Source organism: Phyllostomus discolor, chromosome 5 (genome assembly GCF_004126475.2).
Source record: "Phyllostomus discolor isolate MPI-MPIP mPhyDis1 chromosome 5, mPhyDis1.pri.v3, whole genome shotgun sequence".
Taxonomy (NCBI): Eukaryota; Metazoa; Chordata; class Mammalia; order Chiroptera; family Phyllostomidae; genus Phyllostomus; species Phyllostomus discolor.
In genome coordinates, this window is record NC_040907.2 from 85,472,471 (window position 1) to 85,493,774 (window position 21,304).

The window sequence follows — 21,304 nt, forward strand, 5'->3', positions numbered from 1 at the left end:
ATTGGCTTTCCTGCATCTTCTTTGGATAATAGTTGTTCTGAAAAAGGTTGAAACTATTGAATTCTGATTCTCTCTGCATGAGTCCAAGAGGAAGAGGTGTTTATGGGCCAGGAAGCTGGCTCTAACTAAGGGACTATGAGGCCGTGGCAACTGGCCAGTGGGCCATGTAGACCCTGCGTTTCATCCCCTTTCTGACAGCTGCTCCACATCCTCTGGGGAAGCAAGCTGAATCTAATTTTGACATTAAATAAAAAATGTATCTTTTGTGTTTACTTTTTAATTGTTTGTAAATACATATAACATTACATTTACCATCTTATCTGTTTTTAAATTTACAGTTTTATGGCATTAAGTATCTTCATATTGTTGTACGACCATCACTACCATCTCCAGGACTTTTTCACCTTCCCAAACTGAAATTCTGCCTCCATTAAATACTAACTCTCCCCATTCCCCCTCCCCTAACCCCTGCCATCCACCTTTCTACTTTCTCTCTCTATGAATTTGTGCTAGTTACCTCATATAAGTGGTATCATCCAGTATTAGTCTTTTCGTGACTGGCTCATTTCACTTACAGTAATGTCCTCAAGGTACACCCATGCTTTGGCATGTGTCAGGATTTCCTTCATTTTTAAGGCTGAATAATGTTTCCTTGCACACATATACCACATTTTGTTCTATCCATTCATCTGCTGATAGACAGGGGGTTGATTCCACATTTTAGCTGTTGTGACTAATGCTGCTTTGAATGTGGGTGCACAACTATCTCCTTAAGATCCTGCTTTCAATTCTTTTGGACATATCCCCAGAAGTGGCGTTGCTAGAGCATATGGTAATTCTATGTTTAAGTTTTTGAGAAACCAACATATCATTGTGTTTATTTTTTAAAGGTCTATATAAGATATACAGGTGACTTTTCAAATTTGTACTGGTAAATTTTTAAAAAGATCATAATATACTTAGGTTTCATGATGATTCTTTCATAACTCAGTGATGGGCTACAGTTTTGCCTTTTCTTTCTCATTTTTCTACTTTGAGAAGTTCTACAAACTTTCTTCTCTTTGAGGACCCAGTCAAATTAGACTGTGGCATATAGTAGTGGCATATAGTCAGTATTATGATATAAAATAAGTAGTTAGAAGAAGAAAGTTCTACTAGATTTGCTCTTTAAGGAAGATGCTAAACAGCTAAGATTATTGCTTCGCTCTGTGTCCTCCTGGCATTTGTTTACTAAAACTTCACTGCAGATTTTCATTTTTCCAGTCACTTACTCACTCAGCAAATGGGAAGCTCTTTGTCATCTGTGCGAGCAAAGTCAGTTGCACCGACAGTCTTGTTTTGCAGTGTCCCTATGTCCCTGCCCTGTTGCTCTAACTCACATGATGCGTGCCCAACACCCCCAGGAATTACATGAATCTGAGGGCTGCTGAGGCCATGGAGACTTCAGGAGCCTGTGTCCTATCTAAGGAGCAGCCGCTTGTTGTTCTGTGGGATTGTAGGCCCACTTTTCCGACTCTTTCTCATTTCCAGGAAAAGCAAACATCTAGATTTTAATGTGACATCTCCCTGCTTTTAAATGCTAGCAACTTATTAAAAAAAAGCTTGTAAACACTGCACAGGCCACATCAAAACACATTTGCAGGGTCAAATGCAGCCCATGGGTCACTAAATTTGACCTTTGTTCCAGCTGAAACTCTTTCCAGGGTCACAAAGGCCACATATCCCATGAACTTGTTTTACCCTGAGTGCTTATCAAGAGGAGATGGCTTGGATGTAGGGGGTAAGGGAAAGAGAAAAACAAAGGTGCCCTCTAGTTCTGGGGCTTGAGCATCTGGTACGGAAAAACATAACATTGTTACTGGAAAGGGGATGTGGCCCTTTGCAGGTCTGCTTAAGCCCGGCTGGGAGTGTGTGGGTTCTTGACTTCATGCAGGAAAGATTCACAACAGGAGTCCAGGCGACTAGGAAGGCTATGCTTATTAAAGCCTGGACACTATAACAAGGCAGATGTAACCCAGAAGGAGCAACAGGAGGGCTTAGAAATGAGCCTTGGCAGGCTGCTTTAGCTCGCTGGAAATCAGAAGAAAGGAGCCTTGGGCTAGTGTCATTGCCCATTGCTGCCCCAGTTACAAGGCTCATGGGGTCCCCATATTTAGGAGGTGCATGTCCTGGGGTGGGGGGAAGAAAGAGGAGGGAAAGGTATGGGCATGCTTCAGGGAGGGGGAGGCAGAGCTCTAGACACTGGGTCCTTCATCCTAGAAGCTTTTTGAGGATGGCAATCTTAGGGGAGGTCCCAGGGGACGATCTCAATAGGCTATTCATCAGCTTTCCAAGTGCTTCCTCTCAGGGTCATGGTCTCTCAGCTGATTGTCGCCAGGGCAGGGGGTCACTATTCAATGCAACTGGTCACAAGGTTAGTGTGGAGTCACTTGTCTGGTTTTTCTGCTTTTCTGGTCCTGGAGCTGAAACACAACTGAGGCCTAGATGTTATCTCCTAGATGTTACCTCTTAGGGCAGAAAGCTCTGGGGAGGAAAGGTTACTCTGGGGGCGAGGTCCTCGTCTTTTCAGTTTTGCCCGCTGCCAAGCACTTGGAGCTTTATGCCCTGGTGACCACCTGCACCTGGCTGCAGATTGCTCAGCCAGTTTGTTTAGCTATCTGTCTCAGTCTCCTTATTCCGCTTGACAAGGAATTGTCCTAACTTCTTACTATCCTGCCTCAACATAAGACTGTCTTTGTTTAAAAATGTGCATGTATATATCTATTTAAAAATATGTGAACTGTACATCTACATGTGTGTATTCTACATATGCATACTATATATGTTCAGTTTTATTATATGTAAATATATAATATATGACCCTATGATGAGAGAGAGAGAGAGAAAGGCAAGACTGTGAGCAGTGGTTTTCTCAGAGAAGTAGGAGAGGAGAATAAGGTAAAGAAGAAAAGGGATTTTACTTTTTTGACCTATTTAATTCTGTTTAATTATAATTTTTCAATGATAATGTATTAATATTACCCAGAAAAATATACACAAAGCTACAAACAATGATAATCTCTGGATAGTGAAAATATAATTTTTTTCTATTTGTATTATCTGGTTGCAGTAGTTATCTGTTGCTATATAACAGTATCACCACAAATTTAGTCGATTAAAATAACACACATTCATATAAACTGTAATTGAAAAAAAATTTAAATTAAAAAACACATTCAAAACAAAAAAAGGAAAAAGAAGGAATGAGTGGATGAGAGATGTAAATGGAGAGGAATTCCCATGAAGGTGACGTTGGCTGTAGCTCCTTGGCCCCTTACTTGCCTGAGCCCTCCTTGGGGCCATCTATTGTTGAAGTGTTTTCCAAAGGAAGAAACTTGAACCACAGTTGTGTAGGATTGCTGTCTCTTTGCATTTTGACTTCCCCGTGGTCACACTTCCCCTCCTCATCTCAGGTGGCACTGAACTGGCCAAGGATGTTCTTGAGAAACTGAAAAGTGGAAGTTGAGTTGAAGACACATTTGTTTGAGTTGAGAGGATTTATGTTTGTGGTTAGCACACAAAATACCCTTGGGCCGCAGTAAGACTGTCCCCACTCTAGCCAGTGACTGGCATAGAGGGAGAAATCTGTAGGACCAAGTTATTGGACTCACCCCAGGGAACAAATCACATAAGTCTTCTAATCTTTAGAAGTCTTCAGATCTCTCATCTGAATCTATCCTCTTGAGGATGACAAACTCTACTGCTAGCTGTGTACCCATAGACCCAGGAATGGCCTGTGGCTGTTTTCATAGAGTATGGGTGGAACATGGGCAAGCACATGTATGAGGCTCCCCAGGGCACCGGATAGAGCAAGGGTGGGTAAAGAAGGGGAAGTTCTGAGCTTCACTGGGAATTCTAAATCCAAACCTGACCTTCCAGTCATTATGAAGACATATTTTTCAAGGAAAGGAGAAAGTATTTATTTAATAGTTTATTAGCATGGTTTATAATAGCTAACTTATAAAACCTTTAAATATTTAAACGTGTAGTATATAGACCTCCAAGTGTGCTCAAGCCTGCGGCCCCACAATATTAGGAGGGACTTTTGTAGTTGTTTTGGTCACTACTGTTGTGTAACTATTGCTCCAAATCTCAGTGGCATAAAACTCAGTGGCATATTATTATGCTCACAGCTTCTGTGGGGCAGAAATTTGGACAGAGCACAGCTTGTGTCTGCTCCACAATGCCTGGGCCCTCAGCTGGAAGAACCAACAGTACAGTGACGCTTCATAGCTGGGGGTCAGGATCACATCTGGTGGTTGTTGCTGGCTGTCAGTTGTACTATGGATTGTAACACCTAAATGTGGCCCAGGCTTCCTTAAAGGATGGTAGCCACAGAGGATCTGAAATTCTTACAACGTATGTGAGGTCCCCAAAGGCAAGAATCCCAGAGAATAAAGCAGTAGCTGAATTGTTTTTCTGATCTACTTTTCTGTTGCTAACAACCAAGCCACAAGTCCACCCAGATTCAAGGGAAGGAGACATAGACTCCATCTCTAAATGGGAGGTGTGTCAAAGAAGATGGGGACCATGTTGGTCATCACAGTGCTGGAACAGTTTCTAGGGATGCATCTAAAGGCAATTCAGAGAACAGTCCAAGGAGACGAAATCTCCTGAAATTTTATAGCTCATACTTGAGAAAGAAATTAATAGAGGTTTTCCTCACATGTGACAGAAGTCTAAAAGTTGTGTCATTATCAGTCATGAATTTTTGAAGCTGAAGCTTTTCTAAAATATCAATAGCAAAAAATTAATTTTGATCAACCATGTTATAGGAAAGACTAAATTATATCTTTCTATTCTCTCTATAGAAAATATGAAATTTTTACTACATGAGAGACAATAAAGAATATGCTGTCAGAAAGTGCAGGCACTTTAAGTTGTTACATTATCTTATGAACATCAAGAATATTCGGGAGTGTTAACAGAGTAGTAACTAATCCCAGAGAAGAAGAAATCAGTGTAAGAAAGAGGTGGCTCAGGAAAACTTCATGGAGCATAAGGGAGAGATGAGGTTTCAGCTGTTAGGAGAATGGAGGCCAAGGACAGGGCTGAGTCAGCGGGTCAGCCCAGGTCGTCAGGTTCCCCTGACATCAGATTGACTCAGTCTCTGTGCTGATTGGTCAGCGCCTGTCACAGCAGTTGGTAAACATTTTGTATATTATTCCTGTCAGTTATAGGCACCAATATTAGCAAAGCAACAAAGAAAGAAGATTCTTGGCTCATTTATCAAAAAGTAAGAAAATTAATTAGACTGGTTTCAGTCCAGCCAGGAAAGTTTTGGGGAGTATAGCTGTTTAATTACAGTAAAACCAATTGTGAAGTATATTGGATGTCACATGAAGGAATTTGCACATAATCTTGCAAACAATGAGGAGTGACCAACCTTTCTGTAAAATAATAACCAAATGGAGATATTTATTGTATTTTAGTAAGATTACTGAAGTAGTTTAATGAGGAAAAACTATGAAGAGTTTTTTAGGAGGTGGTTATCATTCATAATTATATAATTTTATGATTAAGGCATGAATGTATCAGATGTTAACTAGGGAAATAGGAATTTAGGCTTGTTTTTGAATCTCTTTCTTAATTCAAGCTTTGCATTTTTAGCTTATAATGAATAATGTATTGAAGACCCCAATGCCCCACTTAAAACCCTCTGTTCCCATCTCCTTCCAGCCACTGCTGCTGGTCCCAACTGCACAGTGGAGATGCACACTGGAGCACCCTTTGAGGACCTCTTCCCACATCCCTACTTCTCTAATGCAGGGACTGGCTGGGGTGTCCAGCCAACACACTGGGAACTCACTGGGAAATGCAGTGCTGTTCATGTGGGGCAACCATGACTACTGGGGATGTGCACTGTCAGGTAAATGTTTCCTCTTCATCCCTACCCCATGGGGCACATTTCATAAAGCTTCCAAAAGTAGCTGTGGGGTCAGTCACCTATAAGGATGTAGTAGCTTTCCTGCTCAGCCTCCCACCTCATTTCCACACTCCTTCCTGCTCCCTGTGACCACACTCCCAAATAAGCCACCCATGTACAAGGCTTTGTGTCATGCTCTTCTTTGGTGAAACCCAGGTGAAGCTAGAACAGGGTCTTCACTTCCAGTTCTTTTAAAGCCATCATGATGGAACCTCATGATGTTCTGTTCCCATTAGGAGAATCAATATGGCCAGTAACTAATATCTCCTTTCGATTTTTTAATTTTAAAAAATGAGTTTGTAGAATGGATGCAGTCCTGTATACTCAGCATGAGTTTTAATCCTGTAGAGAGGTAATTTACAGTACTAGGAAAAATAGAAAATTTAGAGTCATAAGATCTAGATGTGAGCTTTGCCATTTACTAGGTGAGTGATCACAGCAAATCACATAACTTCTAATCTTTAGTATCTCCCTCTGTGAAACAGGGAAATTAGCAACTCCCAACCTCACAGGGTTTGTGTGAGTATCAACAGGACAATGCACATGTGGTGGTCATTTGCTAATATGAGTGCTGGGCTTCCATCTCCCTTTCAGTTATGCAATCCCTATTTTTGTTTGGATGGATTTTCACCTTCCTCCAACCATCCCATGCTTCAGACTGACTCCATGGTCCTGCCCACTGCTGTAGGGTGGGCTCTGATTGAGTAAATCTAAACAGACCATTTATCATTTCCTGGACAGTATGATTGGAAAAAAAGAAGGAAAATTTTGTTATAAGACCTGGGAAAGAAATCCTGGAAAGATTGCTTTCTGAGAGAGCAGAGGAACATCTGTCTTTGCCCTGGATATGAATGGGAGAGCTTATAACTTCTGGAAATTTCTAGACATCCTGTTTTGATCCTGAGCCTAAAACAGAAAGGAGGAATGGTAAGATTACTGAACTTCTGAATCAAGCCCCATCCAACACCCATGTGACCTCTGGTCCTTTCAGAGAAGGAGTCATTAAATCTTCTATTTATACCAGTTAGAGGCAGGCTTCCTCTTACCCAGAAAAGCAAGATTCCCTACTGATATACTATGTAAACAAGTTTTGCTACTTACAGATCCCTTTAAAAACATTAATTTTTATTATTTTTATTACTACTTATTAGCAAGAATACTTATGGTCCCTGAAGTAGTTTAAGAAAAATTCCAGACTTCTGGCCAAGATGGACGCATAGGTGGACTCACTGTGCCTCCTTGAGCAACCAAAACTAAGGACAACAAAAATTTACAAACAAAAAACAACCAGAACAGAGAGAAATGAACTGAACAGAAGTCTGACTACTATACATCTGACCGGTAAGGAAGGGCGGAGTCAGAGGCCTATGGAGAGGGGTCAAGGGGTTGATGGGTCAAGGGGTCCTGGCAGGAAAGAGCGGTGGCTGGCAGATGCGGGCACACAGGGCACAGACGGCAGTTGGTGGACCCCAGAAGCACAGGGGCAGCTGACAGACTGGGGGCAGACCCAGGGCGTGGAAGGCAATGAGCAGACCCAGTGAGGTGTGCAAGGCAGCTGGCTGTCCACAGCCATACATTCTCTCGCACACAAACTAAGTGGCAGCAATACAGACCATACAACCCAGGGACCCAGCACTGGGAAACAAAGCCTAAAGGCACCGACTGAAAACACCAGGGGATTCTCTCACCCTCACAGGAGGCTCCTTGGGGAAACCTACAGAGTCCAAGAAAGTACACAAGCCCACCCACCCCGGAGCCAGCACCAGAAGAGCCCAATCTGCTTGTGGGAAGCGGCAAAGGGGGCTGAAGTCCTAGAGAGAGCAGAGCAGGTGCCATTGTTCCCTCTCAGACCCCGCCCCCACATACAACATCACAACCCAGCGACTGAGGTGCCCCACCCTGGTGAACACCTAAGACTCCGCCCCTTATACATAACAGGCGCAACCAGACCACAAAGGAAAAAAATAAACTAAACTAAAATAAAAAAGATGGCTCAAACAGAATTAAAAGCCCCAAAGCCAGTTTTTTTAAGTGACTGAGAGATAGCCAACCTATCAGATGCACAGTTCAAAGCACTGGTCATCAGGATGCTCACAGAATTGGTTGACTTTGGTCATAAATTAGATGAACAAATGCAGGCTATGCTAAAAGAAATGAAGGAAAATGCACAGGGAACCAGTAGTGATGGAAAGAAAACTGGGTTTCAAATCAATGGAAGGGACCAGAAGGAAAAAAGGAACAACCAAACAGAAAAGAATGAAGAAACAAGAATTCAAAAAAATGAGGAGAGGCTTAGGGACCTCCAGGACATCTTTAAATGTTCCAACATCCGAATTATAGGAGTACCAGAAGGTAAAGAGGAAAAATAAGAAATGGAAAAGTTATTTTAACAAATAATAAAGGAGAACTTCCCCAATCTGGCAAGGGAAATAGACTTCCAGGAAGTCCAGGAAGCTCAGAGAGTCCCAAAGAAGTTGGACCCAAGGAGGAACACACCAAGGCACATCATAATTACATTACCCAAGGTAAAAATGAAGGAGAGAATTCTAGAAGCAGCAAGAGATAAGGGGACAGTTACCTACAAAGGAGTTCCCATCAGAATGTCAGATGATTTCTCAAAAGAGACCTTGTAGGCAAGAAGAGGCTGGAAAGAAGTATTCCAAGTCATGAAAAGCAAGGACCTACATCCAAGATTGCTCTATCCAGCAAAGCTTACATTTAGAATGGAAGGGCAGATAAAGTGCTTCTCAGATAAGGTCAAGTTGAAGGAGTTCATCATCACCAAGCCCTTATTATATGAAATGTTAAAAGGATTTATCTAAGAAAAAGAAGATAAAAAATATGAACAGTAAAAAAAAGACATCAAACTCACAGTTAGTAACAACCATACCTAAAACAAAAGCAAACTAAGCAAATAAATAGGACAGGAACAGAACCACAGAAATGGAGATCACATGGAGGGTTAGCAACAGGGAAGTGGGAAGAGGAGAGATGGGGAAAAGATATAGAGAATAAGTAGCATAGACAATAGGTAGAAAATAGACAGGGAGAGGGCAAGAATAGTATGGGAAATGTAGAAGCTAAAGAACTTATGACGCATGGACATGAACTAGAGGGGAAGGATGTGGGTGAAAGGGGGTGGGCAGGGTGGAGGGGAGTGAAGGGGGAAAATGGGACAACTGTAATAGCGTAATCAATAAAATATATTTTAAAAAAGAAAAATTCCAAACTTTCTTTTTTAATTTAATATCTTCTTTTGGAAAAAATTAAATCACTACTTTATAATATGCTCAGAAATAGATCCTAGCTAGATGAACTATATATGTAAAAAGAAACAAATATTAAGAAAAAACCTACAAAACTGAAAATATTTTAAAAATATTTATATTTAAGTTTTAAAATATTTATATTAAACTTAAAAGTTATAAAAGAAAAGACGGTCAGATTTGGCTAAAAAAATACAAAAGCTGCTATGTGGGAAAAAAAAAAAACCCAGCATAAACAAAGTTAAAATGCAAAGAACAAACTGAGGGGGAATATTTGAAGTTTGTTTGACAAAGGGATAGTATTCCTAATGTATAAAGAGTTCTTGTGAATCAATAAGAAAAGATGAAATCTCAACAGAAAAGTAGGTAAAAGATTTGCTCAGGAAGTGTAAAGAACATATGAAAAGATACTGGACTTAGGGTCAAAGAAAGTCAAGGACCATTGGGTTATAAAAGATTACTAATAATTATAATAACCACTGTATATTAAATGTCAGGCTCTTTAAGAATTCTCTCAGAGATGTGGGGTATAAGAATAATCATTATAGAGCAGTAAAAAATGAAAACAACTTAAATGTCAAGAATAGAAAATTGATAAAATATGTTATGATACATTCGTATATTGAAATACTACATTGAGGCCATTAAAAAGGATCTGAAAGGCTTTCAAGTGTTAGCATGGAAAGATACCTGATATATCATTTGAGGTTACTGATGTACAGAATGATCCCATTTATATTAACATACATAGATACATACACATTTAAAGTCTGAAAGTAAATGTCAACTATTATAATAATTTTCTCTTAAGTGTAAGATTGCATAGAGATTATGTTATATAAAGTTTTTATAAAACTTATGTAGTATAACATATTTTTATTTTAAAATAAATATACACAAGTCAGGGATAACTTTGGGTTGGATAATTTGTGGCCACCTTGACAGTGAAATGCATCCCTCTTGTCCTTGGCTTCTGAATGATGATGATGCATGGGGCAGATGATAGGGGCTGTCATGCTTTGGAAGGTAGAAAGGAAGGAAGTGGGCAGCTGCGAGATCCATACACTCCACGATCTCATAGTCGCTCGTGGAGTGAGGTTGGAGGGCTGTCATGGGCAAAGGGAAGGGGTCCTCAGAGAATTAGAGGTGAAGAACAGAACTTCCACAAACAAGAAATCAGGAATGGACAAATTTCCATCAGCTTCAGGTGAATGTAAGAAATTAGTTTCTCACGTTCACCCTCCTAGGATAAGCGCTTATGTAAGGTGTTCAGAATTGCTTGAAAAGTATGAGAAGTAGCTATTTGCCAGGTTCTGACTGTGAAGACTAGAGGTTGCCCCAACTTCTCTGTTGCCAAACAGGAGTTTCTTGTACCTATTCTAATCCCTTCCCAGCCATTTGGACTTGTCTTTGGACTAATTTGATACCACATCAACTCTGCTATGGCCAGCCAAAGTCTGATGTGATCCTATGAACTAATGCCTTTGGCTAAGGTTCTGTCTTCTCACCCCTACTGCCAGGAATTGGAGTTCTGAGTTCTAGATAACAAGGAGCAAGGAGGAGTTACACAACAAAGAAGCTTAGGTTCCTGTGATCCATGTCTTGTCATCAACTTAGATGAGTTATGAGGAAGTTCTCTTGATTGGATTCTAGTTCTGTACAAATCAAAAGGATCATACAATTCAGTTTGTAATTTGTAGATGAGAAAACTGAAGCTTAGAGAAGTTATGTGACTGACCCGAGCCATAATAAACTGTAGAGCCCACATGAGAACTCAGGCCTCCATGTGGCATGATTTCCATTCTGTCATTCTACATCTTTGACTGCCACATTCCAGCTACAGAGTTTCAGAATTTGAGGGATTTGTTAAGAGTGATCTTTCATACCTTCAACTCTAAATAGAGAATTGATAATAAAGAGGTAGAACAAAACACTTTTACTGGAATTCCTAATGTTGCTGCTATCATTAGTGCCACAGTGTCATATAATCAAACAATATGATATTCATTCTTTCATTCATTTATCAAACATTTATTGAGCATATATAATATGGCAGTCCCAGGAGCAGGAGAAATGAAAACACACAGCATAGCAAGGGATCATATAACCTAGAAACAATTTTAAGCCATACCTGCCTACCCAGTCAATCTGTCCCTGCCCATTGGATTCTTGGCCCTTGGTCATGGCAACCCTTGTACAGAAAATCAGTACATCACTGCAAAACACACAGTTTTCTGAAGACCCTCTAGAAATGTACACTTGCCAGCAGGTCTTGGACGCAGTCCCTGTGGATGGTGGTCTGATAGGAATCTTGGAAAGCCAGAAAGGAAAGAAGATTTCACCTCTTATAGTTCATCTACTACTGGAATCTTAGCATTCTCTATAGCATTTATGGTAAGTCCTGCCAGATAGGACAAGCTGTATCATCAAGCAGACACCAAGACCCAATCCTAACCCTTGGCAAAATTATTCCACTGGCTTGGCAAAGATCCCAAATAGTTAATTTGGGCCACAAAGAGAGCATGGCTATATATTCATAGACTCAGAAAACACATCTTATGGACAGTGAGAATTGTCTTTCCTTGTATCAGAATGGCAACTTGTGCATATCTTGAGGAGATACATGAGGAAGCCCCAAGCCAAGTTACCCCAGTATCCTGACCACTGACATCCCTGACTGCCCGTTGTATTACAGGAGTCTCAGCATATGCCGAGGAGTCTGTGTCTGCTGAGACTGCACTGAAGCCAACGGCAGAGGAAAGCATCCTGTGTGGTATTCTCTCATTTGTTTTCTGCAGTCCTTGAAACTACCTTCAACGTACCAAAGGGTAAACAGTCTGTCTCCACTGTTGATTCACATTATAAAAAGAAGATTTGGACTGACTCTGTTGAAAATTTAGGTGAAAAATTGGTCACTTAATACCAAGAACAATGTTTTTTAGATGGAAGGAAAATGATACTAGAGCAAAGCATGTAACTTTAGGAATGAAAGTAGAAAAATAGAAATGATAAATATCTGGGTAAATATAATTAATTGATTGTTTTTCTTGAGTTCTGTAAACTATGTGTGATGGCTGAGAGCAAAATTATAACATTATCTGATGGGTTTTCAATGCATGTAAATGTAACATATACAATAATTACAATATATAGAAAAGAGTAAAGAGACATATGGTGGTAGGGTTTTTACATTACTTTTAAAGTAGTAAAATATTAATTCAAGTAAGCTGAAAAATTAAGAACACATGTTGTATGTAATCCCCAGAGCAACCACTAAAAATCCACAAAAATACATAGTAAAAACCCATTTACAGAATAACCTAATAGACAAATTAAATTTGAATACTAAAAAAAAAATCAAATAATTTAAAAGAAGGTAGTAAAGGGGAAACAAAGAAATAAAAATAGGAGGAAGAACAAAAAAAAGGTAGACCTAAACCCTAACATATAAACTATAAATGTAAATGGTTCTAAACACACCAATAAAAAGACAGAAACCATCACATTTTTTTAAAAAAAGGACCCAATTATATACTATCTACAAAAACCTGCTTTAAATATATTGATATAGGTAGATTAAGGTAAGAAGATGAAAAAGATATGTCATGTAAACGGTAATCAAAAGAAAGTTGGATTAACTATATAAATATCAGACAAAGGGGTGCCCAATCTTTTGGCATCTCTGGGCCACACTGGAAGAAGAAGAGTTGTCTTGGGCCACACATTAAATAAACAAACACTAATGAAAACTAATGAGCAAAAAAGAGATTTTAAATAAATTTACGATTTTGTGTTGGGCTGCATTCATAGCCATCCTGTGATGCGGACACTGGCCCGCAGTGTCTGTGGCACTGTGGATGAGATGAGACAAATTCACAACAACTGCTGAGTCCTGTGGAGAAAAAGGGACTGCATGGCCACTCTCTCACGGGGGAGCACCTCAGAGCACCTCTGCCACTCTCAAGAGGAGAATGCCCCAACCCTCGCTTTGACAAGCTTTTATCGACTTTCTAATAGCATACATCAAAGAAGGTTTTAATTTATTATACTTAGGTTTGCTTTAGATAATTACTTCTTACAGATAGCAATGGAAAGGATGTTACTGATTACTTCTTACAAATTAACAAGGAAAAACTGTTGCAAATGCAAGGGAACAATAAGAGTAATTGGTCTGGTTACACTTCAATCCTTGGGAGAATTAGCACAGACTTCAGGAAGTTACTTTAAAGATATGCAGTAAGCATTTGCTGCCTCAACTCAGGGTCAGGGACTTTTAGCAACAGCAAGCCTCAAAGCAGCCTAGGTACAATGCAGGCCTGGTTTCCCACAGGAAAACCGATCTGTGGGTTTGGCAGCCTACGTGCCACCATGCGCCTATGGGCTTTCTCATAGGGCCAAGCTACATTTGCCATTCCAAGCGGACAGGTTCTGTATAATCTTGAGCTACCATATGGAGCCCATGGGCTGCGGGTTAGAAACCCCAAGGCAAATTACTAGAGATTAAGGAGGAGACTCTGATAATGGGTCAATCTACCCAGAAGATATAACAACTTTATTTTTTAGAGAGAGGGGAAGAGAAGGAGAAAGAGAGAGAGAGAAACATCAATGTGTGGTTGCCTCCTGTGTGCCCACTACTGGGGACCTGGCCTGCAATCCAGACATGTGCCCTGACTGGGAATTGAACTGGTGACCCCTTGGTTTACAGGCCTGTGCTCAATACACTGAGCCACACCAGCCAAGGCTATATATAACAACTTTAAATGCATGTACCCACCAATAGAGCTTCAAAATACATGAAGCAAACAAGGATAAATAACAGAAAGATACAAAGGAAAAAATCCACAGTTATAATTGAAGGCTTCAATACTTATTTTAATAGTTGATAAAACAAGTACACAGAAAGTCAGCAGGATACAGAACTGAACCAAATGGTCTGATTGACACTTTTAGAGCACCCCAGGCCACAGTAGAGCACACCTTCTTTCCATGTACACATGGAACACTAATATTGACCACATTCTGGGTTGTAGTGAAACTGTAAAAGCCAATGTTCATGCTTCCTGTCACTACCAGAACAAAGAAGTAGAGACAAGGACTGAATCTTTATGGGTGCTTTATTCAGATGCTGATGATCTGAGAAGATGGCAGGTTACATACCGTAAAAAAACATCTTAACATCTCATCTCAAGCCAACCTTTTTATAAGGAGAAGGAAAGGGTAGATAAAGGGTTTGGGATAAGGTTAATCAGATAACAGTAGTAGTCCAGTAGCAAATTTCCTAGTATTTCCTTATCTGCTGATCAAGAATTCTTTATCTGCATCATGGATGTTCCCTCCTTGGAACACAATGGCTCAGGTACCATCTTGGTCAATTGCAGATCCCCTGGGGCACAAAGGTTGAATTGCTTTTCAACCTCCTGGAGTCATGACTTCTAGTTCCTGGAATAACAGCTTTCCACATGCATTAATCACTTAAGCCTATTAACTAAACAGTAGCTAAAATCTTTAACTTTTGAGTTCCACTATCAATAGGATTATAGGGCAATTCTTACAAATTTAAAAGAATAAAAGAATAAAAATTATACAGAATTATGTTTTCTAATCATAATGAAATTAAACTAGAAATCATAACAAAAAATAACTGCACTATCTCCCAATACTTGGAAATTTAAAAAACTTCTTCTCAATGAATAACCAATGGGTCAAAGAAGACATCTCAGGGGAAGTTAGGAAATATTTTTCAATTGAATAAAAATGAAAACATAACATATAAAAATTTGAAGGATCCAGTTAACACAGTGCTTAGAAATTTGTAGGTTTAAATGCTTATCTTGGACAAGAAGAATGGTTTCAAATCGATAATCTCAGCTTTCTCCTTAAGAAACTAGAAAAAGAACAAAATAACCCAAAGCAAACAGAAGAAAGGAAAAATAAAGAGCAGAAATCAGTGAAAATAAAAACAGAAAAACAGTTGAGAAAATAAATAAAATCAAAAGTTGGTTCCTCAATCGAATCAATCAAATTTGGTAAACTTCTAGACAAACATAAATAAAAAAGACAGAATATCCAATATAAGAAATGAAAGAGAGGAAATCACTATAAGCTCTATCAATAAAAGGATAAAGAGAGAATAAGGCAAAACTATATATATAAATTTGACTCCTTAAATGAAATGGACCAAAGCCTTGAGGGTGACATATTATCAATACTGACCCAAGAAGAAATAGGAACACCTAAATAGTTCTATCTATGTTTATAAAATAGATTGTAATTTAAAAGCTGCCAAACCCTGGCTGGTGTGGCTCAGTTGCTTGGAGCATTATACCATAAACCAAAAGGTTGCAGGTTCGATTCTCAGTCAGGGCATATACTAGGTTGCAGTTCTGGTCCCCAGTCAGGGAGTATGTAAGGGTCAACTGATTGATGTTTCTCTCTCACATCAGTATTTCTCACATCAGTGTCTACCTCTTTCTTCCTCCATTCTCCTCTCTCTAAGCTCAATAAACATGTCTTCAGGTGAGGATTTTAAAAAAAGGCTGCCAAAAAATAAAATAAAATAAAATAAACCCTCCAGGATCAGAAGATTGTACTGACAACTTATGCCCAATGTTTAAATAAGAGAGAACACCACTTTTACACAATCAACATCATACTGGAAGTTCTAGTCAAAGCAATAAGGCAAAAAAGAAGAAAAAGAAGGAGAAGGAGGAAGAGGAAGAAGAAGAAGGTGAAGAAGAAGGCAACGACATACAGACTGAAAAGGAAGAAATGAAACAGTCCCTGTTCTCAGACAATTGTTGTCTCAGGAAACATTATGTCTTCATAGAAATCCCAAGTAATCTACTAAAATGTTTACAGAATACATGAGTATAGTAAAATGGAAAGACATAAGGTCAACAGACAAAAACAAATTATATTTCTATGTTGTCAATGAACAATTAGAATTTTATTCTAAATTTTATTTTTATTTTTTTATGGGCAGAAAAGTTTTATTCCTTATAAGGACAAACAATTTATACCACATCCAAGGCCTTACTTTAGAGACACAAAGCAAAGTAGCCATTTAAAGCATTAGATACTGAGGTATGAGACACACAGTAGGGGAAATGCTTCGCCATCTGAAGCTTACACCAAAATGTCCCCTGACAGCTGAGCTCTGCTAGTGCTTGGGTGTGGTTGAGGGGGAGGTCAGCTACAGAACCAAAGGAGAATAGCTATTTTCTACAAGTACAGAAGCATTTTAACACTGCATTGGTAGGGATGTATTTCGATGGTGAAGGGAAGAGAGGAAAAGAACTTAGTCCCTTCCCACCGGGCATTAGGCAGCCTTGCAGAAGGCCACTGCAGAGAAGTGGACTTCCCCTTGCTTATGCTCAGTGAATTCTCTGCAGACCTTGGCGGCATCCTGCAGCAGGGAGTCCTCTGCACTGGTGCTCTGGTTCACGGGAAAAGGCATTTGTCCATCAGGTTCACAGAAGTGGCCATCAACACTGCTGAACAGCATAAATAAAAGTTCACTTTGTCATCTACCTGACACTGACCTTACTGTGCCACAGTGTCGTGGGCTGCCTGTATGGCTTCATTCTTTTTGAAGCATTTTTCTCTGTCTTCAGGGGGCAGCTCCTCCATTTCAGAAAGAAACTATTTCAGGGCTGACCCATCCTCCAATTCCAGTTTGTCTTGATTATTGGCCACTGTGTGTATAAGTCCAATGGTACCAGCGGCATTCCCAAGGGTCTGCTCCATGAGGTACACTTTAGGACTGACTTCTTGTCCATTCAGCTCTTCGATCTGTTTTTTCCTGAAGTTCTCAGGCTGGGCGGTGAGTGGAAGCAGCAGCAGCAGTGTGCAGACCCATGCAGGCCCACACAGGCTCAGAGCCTCCTCCTCCAGCCCCAGCATTGCCACCGAGCTCCACCCGACTGGCTGGCCACGCCCAGCTGGGCCAGCATTTTGTTCAGCACCTCGAAGTTGATCTGCATGGGTCTGAGCTGCATCAGTGCAAACTGCAGGTGAAATCACTACCCAGAGAAGAGGAAAAACAACCTAGAAAACAATTTTTAAAAACGCCATTGACAGTAAATAGCTCCAAAATAAATAAATAAATGCTTGGGTATAAAGTTAGCTTGTGCAGGATCTGTACGCTAAAAACTACAAAATGGCGATGGAAAAACTTAAAGCAGACCTATATAAGTGGGAAGCCACACAATGTTCATGGATTGGGAAGCTCAATGACCAAATCTCACCAAACTGATCTATAAATTTAATGCAAGCTTAATAAAAATCCAAGAAGAAATTTTATGCAAATACACTAGGTGATTCTAAAATTTATAAGGGAAACCAAAGGGACTGGAATATCTAAAAATTCTCAAGAAAGAAGACTGGAGGATTCATACTAACCAATTTTAGGACTTGCTATACAGCTACAGTGCTCTAAGGCAGTTTAACATTAGCAAAGGAACCAATACACAGTTCAGTGGAACAGAATAGAGTCCAGAATTTAATTTCCTGAATTTATTGGGCAATATTCTCCAACCACTTCAATTGCCAAGAACTTGGTATTTCAGGGTAATCTGCTCTACTGATCTCATTATCCACGACTCCTACATGGACCATCTTAGAAGCACCGCTAAAACAGGTTTTTCTTCTACAAATCTAGTTGGCTCCAGCATGCTTGACCCTGTGACACTACTGGGGGGGGGCGGTGGGTAGGGTGGCTCAGTGTTGGCTATGAACAGTGTCAGTTGTGGCTACCATTGGTCCCCAGACAAAAGTTCAGCAAAGCAGCAGATACTGCTCTGGCTAATCACTCCCAGTTGGGAGAAAATAAAGGTTTTTAAGGTAATTAATCAGTCCCAGTATTGCCCCTTTGCACAATCTGAGCCATCCATTTTCAGAAAAGCAAGGAGATCAGGGTGGTGTTTAGATGCCAATAACTTTCACTGATGACAATATCTAAAACAAGAGGAGGCATTGACAGAGCACCTGGGGTTTTTTTTGAATGCCCACATGAACAGCCACCCAACCAGGCCTCACTCTCACTTGGACAAGTCTTCTAAGGTGCAGTATAAAAAGCCACATACACAGTGCTTGCAACAAATATAGATGTAGATTAGATATAGATATAGATATATAGATACAAATACCTCCTTGGAAAAAAAACGTAGTGTGGTATTACAATGCTTTCTACATGTTTCTATACTTTTCCCCTCTAAGTTTAGTGTGAAAGGAGGGACAATCCTGATTTGTTCAGAATATTTTCTTTTTTGGTCAAACCTCTGGCTGTTTCTATTTCTCTGACTTTTTTTTTTTAAGATTTTACTTACTTTTAGAGAGAGGGGAAGGGAGGGAGAAAGAGAGGGAGAGAAACATCAAGCATGGTAGTCTGTTGTTCACCCCCTACTGGGGACCTGGCTAACAACCCAGGCATGTGTCCTGACTGGGAATTGAACCAGCAACCCTTTGCTTTGCAGTCTGGAGCTCAGTCCACTGAGCCACACCAGCCAGCGCTATTTCTCTGACTTTTCTATGGCACTCTTTCTCTATGGACATCTTTTGAAAGAGGAAAAAGGGTTAAAGCTTCCTCTCCTATCTGCCCTTCATCTACAAAGTGCCATGGGATCCTGTTTAACTCCACCCAGCTTGTAGTTAATGAGGTACAGGAAAAATTTCTTGTAATTTAATTTTTGAGGAAATGATAAAGGGCATAAAAGTATAAATGACATTAGCCATAGGTTTCTCAAAAATGTCTTTTATCAACTTAAGGAAGATCCCTTCTAGGTCTAGTTTGTTCATTTTTTAAATACTTATCCAAGGGTATGTTTATTAGTTTTAGAGAGAGAGGGAGGAAGGGATAGAGAGGGAGAGGAACATCATCATGAGAGAGAAACATCAATTGGTTGCCTCCTGAATGTGCTCTGACTGGGGACGGAACCCGCAACTTTTGGTGTATGGGATGAATGAAGCTTCAACCAACTGAGCCATCTGGCCAGGGTGGTCTAGTTTGTAAATATTATTTTTTGAGTTTCATGTGCTGCATTGACATGCTATTAATGTGGTAAATTGCACAGGTAGAGATTCTAGTGTTGAACTATCTGAACAAATCCTACTTCATCAGTTCATATGTATATATTCATAAACTGCTAATATTTTATTTGGATTTTTTGCCACTATTTAATTAAGATTGGTGTATAATTTAATTTCTTGCATTCTTCTTATCTGCCTTAAATACTAGCAACCTCCATAATACCCTCTTCTTCATGAGTTTTCAATTTTAGTCAATTGTAGGCAAAAATTAAATCTTCATCTACTATAAGAAGCCAATATATAAAGTAAAATTGATTAGTCATAAAGTAGCAATATAAGTGATATTAAAAATAAGGTAAATAGGAAAATAAATATAAAAAGGATTGAAAGTGGTTGCTTCTAGAAAAAAACAGTGATAAAATTGGCAACTGCTTGCTTTTGTTTTCTTTGTTAAAATAATTCTTTTAGCATCACTTCTTTTTTAAACCATACATTAGTATTACTTGGATAAAAAACTAAGAAAAAAGTTATGTCTCATAAAACTCAGAGGCACTTATGATGCAGGTGGTGCAGAATCTATTTTGAAATCTTTGACACCTTCTGTTAGTTTTTATAATTTTTATTGATTTGAGAGAGAGAGAGAGAGAGAGGGAAAGGGAAGGGGAGAGAGACATTGATTTGTTGATCCACCTACTGATGCATTGGTCACTTCTTGTATGTGTCCTGACTGGAGATCATACCTGCAACCATGGCATATTGAAATGACACTCTAATAAACAGCTACCTGGACAGGACCTAGGTATTTTTTTTCCCTAATGAATACATGAAAGTTATGGGTTGCTTTTTTTCATCTAATATATTTTGAATTTCCCTCTTTCTAGACATATAAGGTTTTTTCCTCTACCCTGAAGCATGCCAAAATATTATATTTCTCCCAAGAAAGTGTTGGAAGACATCTTTATCAATCCCCCTCATTAGAAAGCATTCAATAAAATCATCTTTATGTTTATTTTTAAATGTCCTATGAAGAACTTCTGGTCTGGTTACAGAATTCTGTTCAATTCATGCACCAGTTGGCTAGATGATTTTTGTTTGTTTGTTTTTCTTTTGGGCACATGGTTGAATGAGCAGTCCTGTGGCTTTGCTCAGAAAACTCGTTCAGAACATAATGATGGCTGCTGGAAAGACCCTTGGGTGATGATGCACAGAGAAACTCCCAGAAACTTGGTGCTTCTTGCCGACTCAGTAAAGAATTATAGATTAGCAAGCCTACTAGCATGCAAGCAAAGTTTATTGGTGCTAAGTTCTAATAGGAGAGCAAAAGCAAGTGCGGCTAGAGAAGGGTGGCAAAAGCAGGGTGGCCAGAGAATGGGTGACCAAAAAAGGGAGTGGCCAGAGGCTCTCTAGCCAGAGGTTGACTGGCCAGGGGTCCCCTGTGTGGCAAAAGGGCCAAGAGCCAAGAAAGCCAGTCTTTTGTTCTAAAGACTTATATAGTTTGTGGGATGGGTGTAAGGGAGTTACATATTGATTGACAGGTAAAGGTGGTACCAATTTTGGGGGGGACATGACCACCCAAATGTAGGTATGGGTGGGGGGGTCTGTTGGTCTATATCCTTATCTTGCTCCAGACTCTATTTGTTCCTTTTGCATACGTGACAGAAGGCAGGTAGTTAACCAAAGTTGTTTTATAGATTTTTTCTTCAGCCATTGTAGACCCTTCCCCTTCTCCCTTCTATCCCTTGGGATGAATACATAGTCCCAAGGTTATCCTTTTCCCAACTAGAGCAGATGATACTCACAGACTTTCAAGGGATCCTCCTCTCCTGCACTATCTTGTTCAGAATCCCTGACCACCTTATAGAACCAGGCTCAGAACTACTGGGCTAATTAGTGAGACATGTCTTCCTTCACTTCTAACCTCCTGCATTAAGTTCTTTGTTAGATTGCAATGGTGAGGGACCTGCCTTTGTTTCCTCTCTGGCCACTCATTCCTCGCTGCCACCGTAACAGAGGAACATCTTAGACCCAATCTGGACTGACTGGGAAG

At 39.8% G+C, this 21,304-nt stretch overlaps 1 pseudogene; it reads right to left on the reverse strand.

The window, feature by feature from the left end:
* Nucleotides 1-16,535: 16,535 nt before the first annotated feature.
* On the reverse strand, nt 16,536-17,228 carry LOC114497977 (annotated as a pseudogene).
* Nucleotides 17,229-21,304: the final 4,076 nt, after the last annotated feature.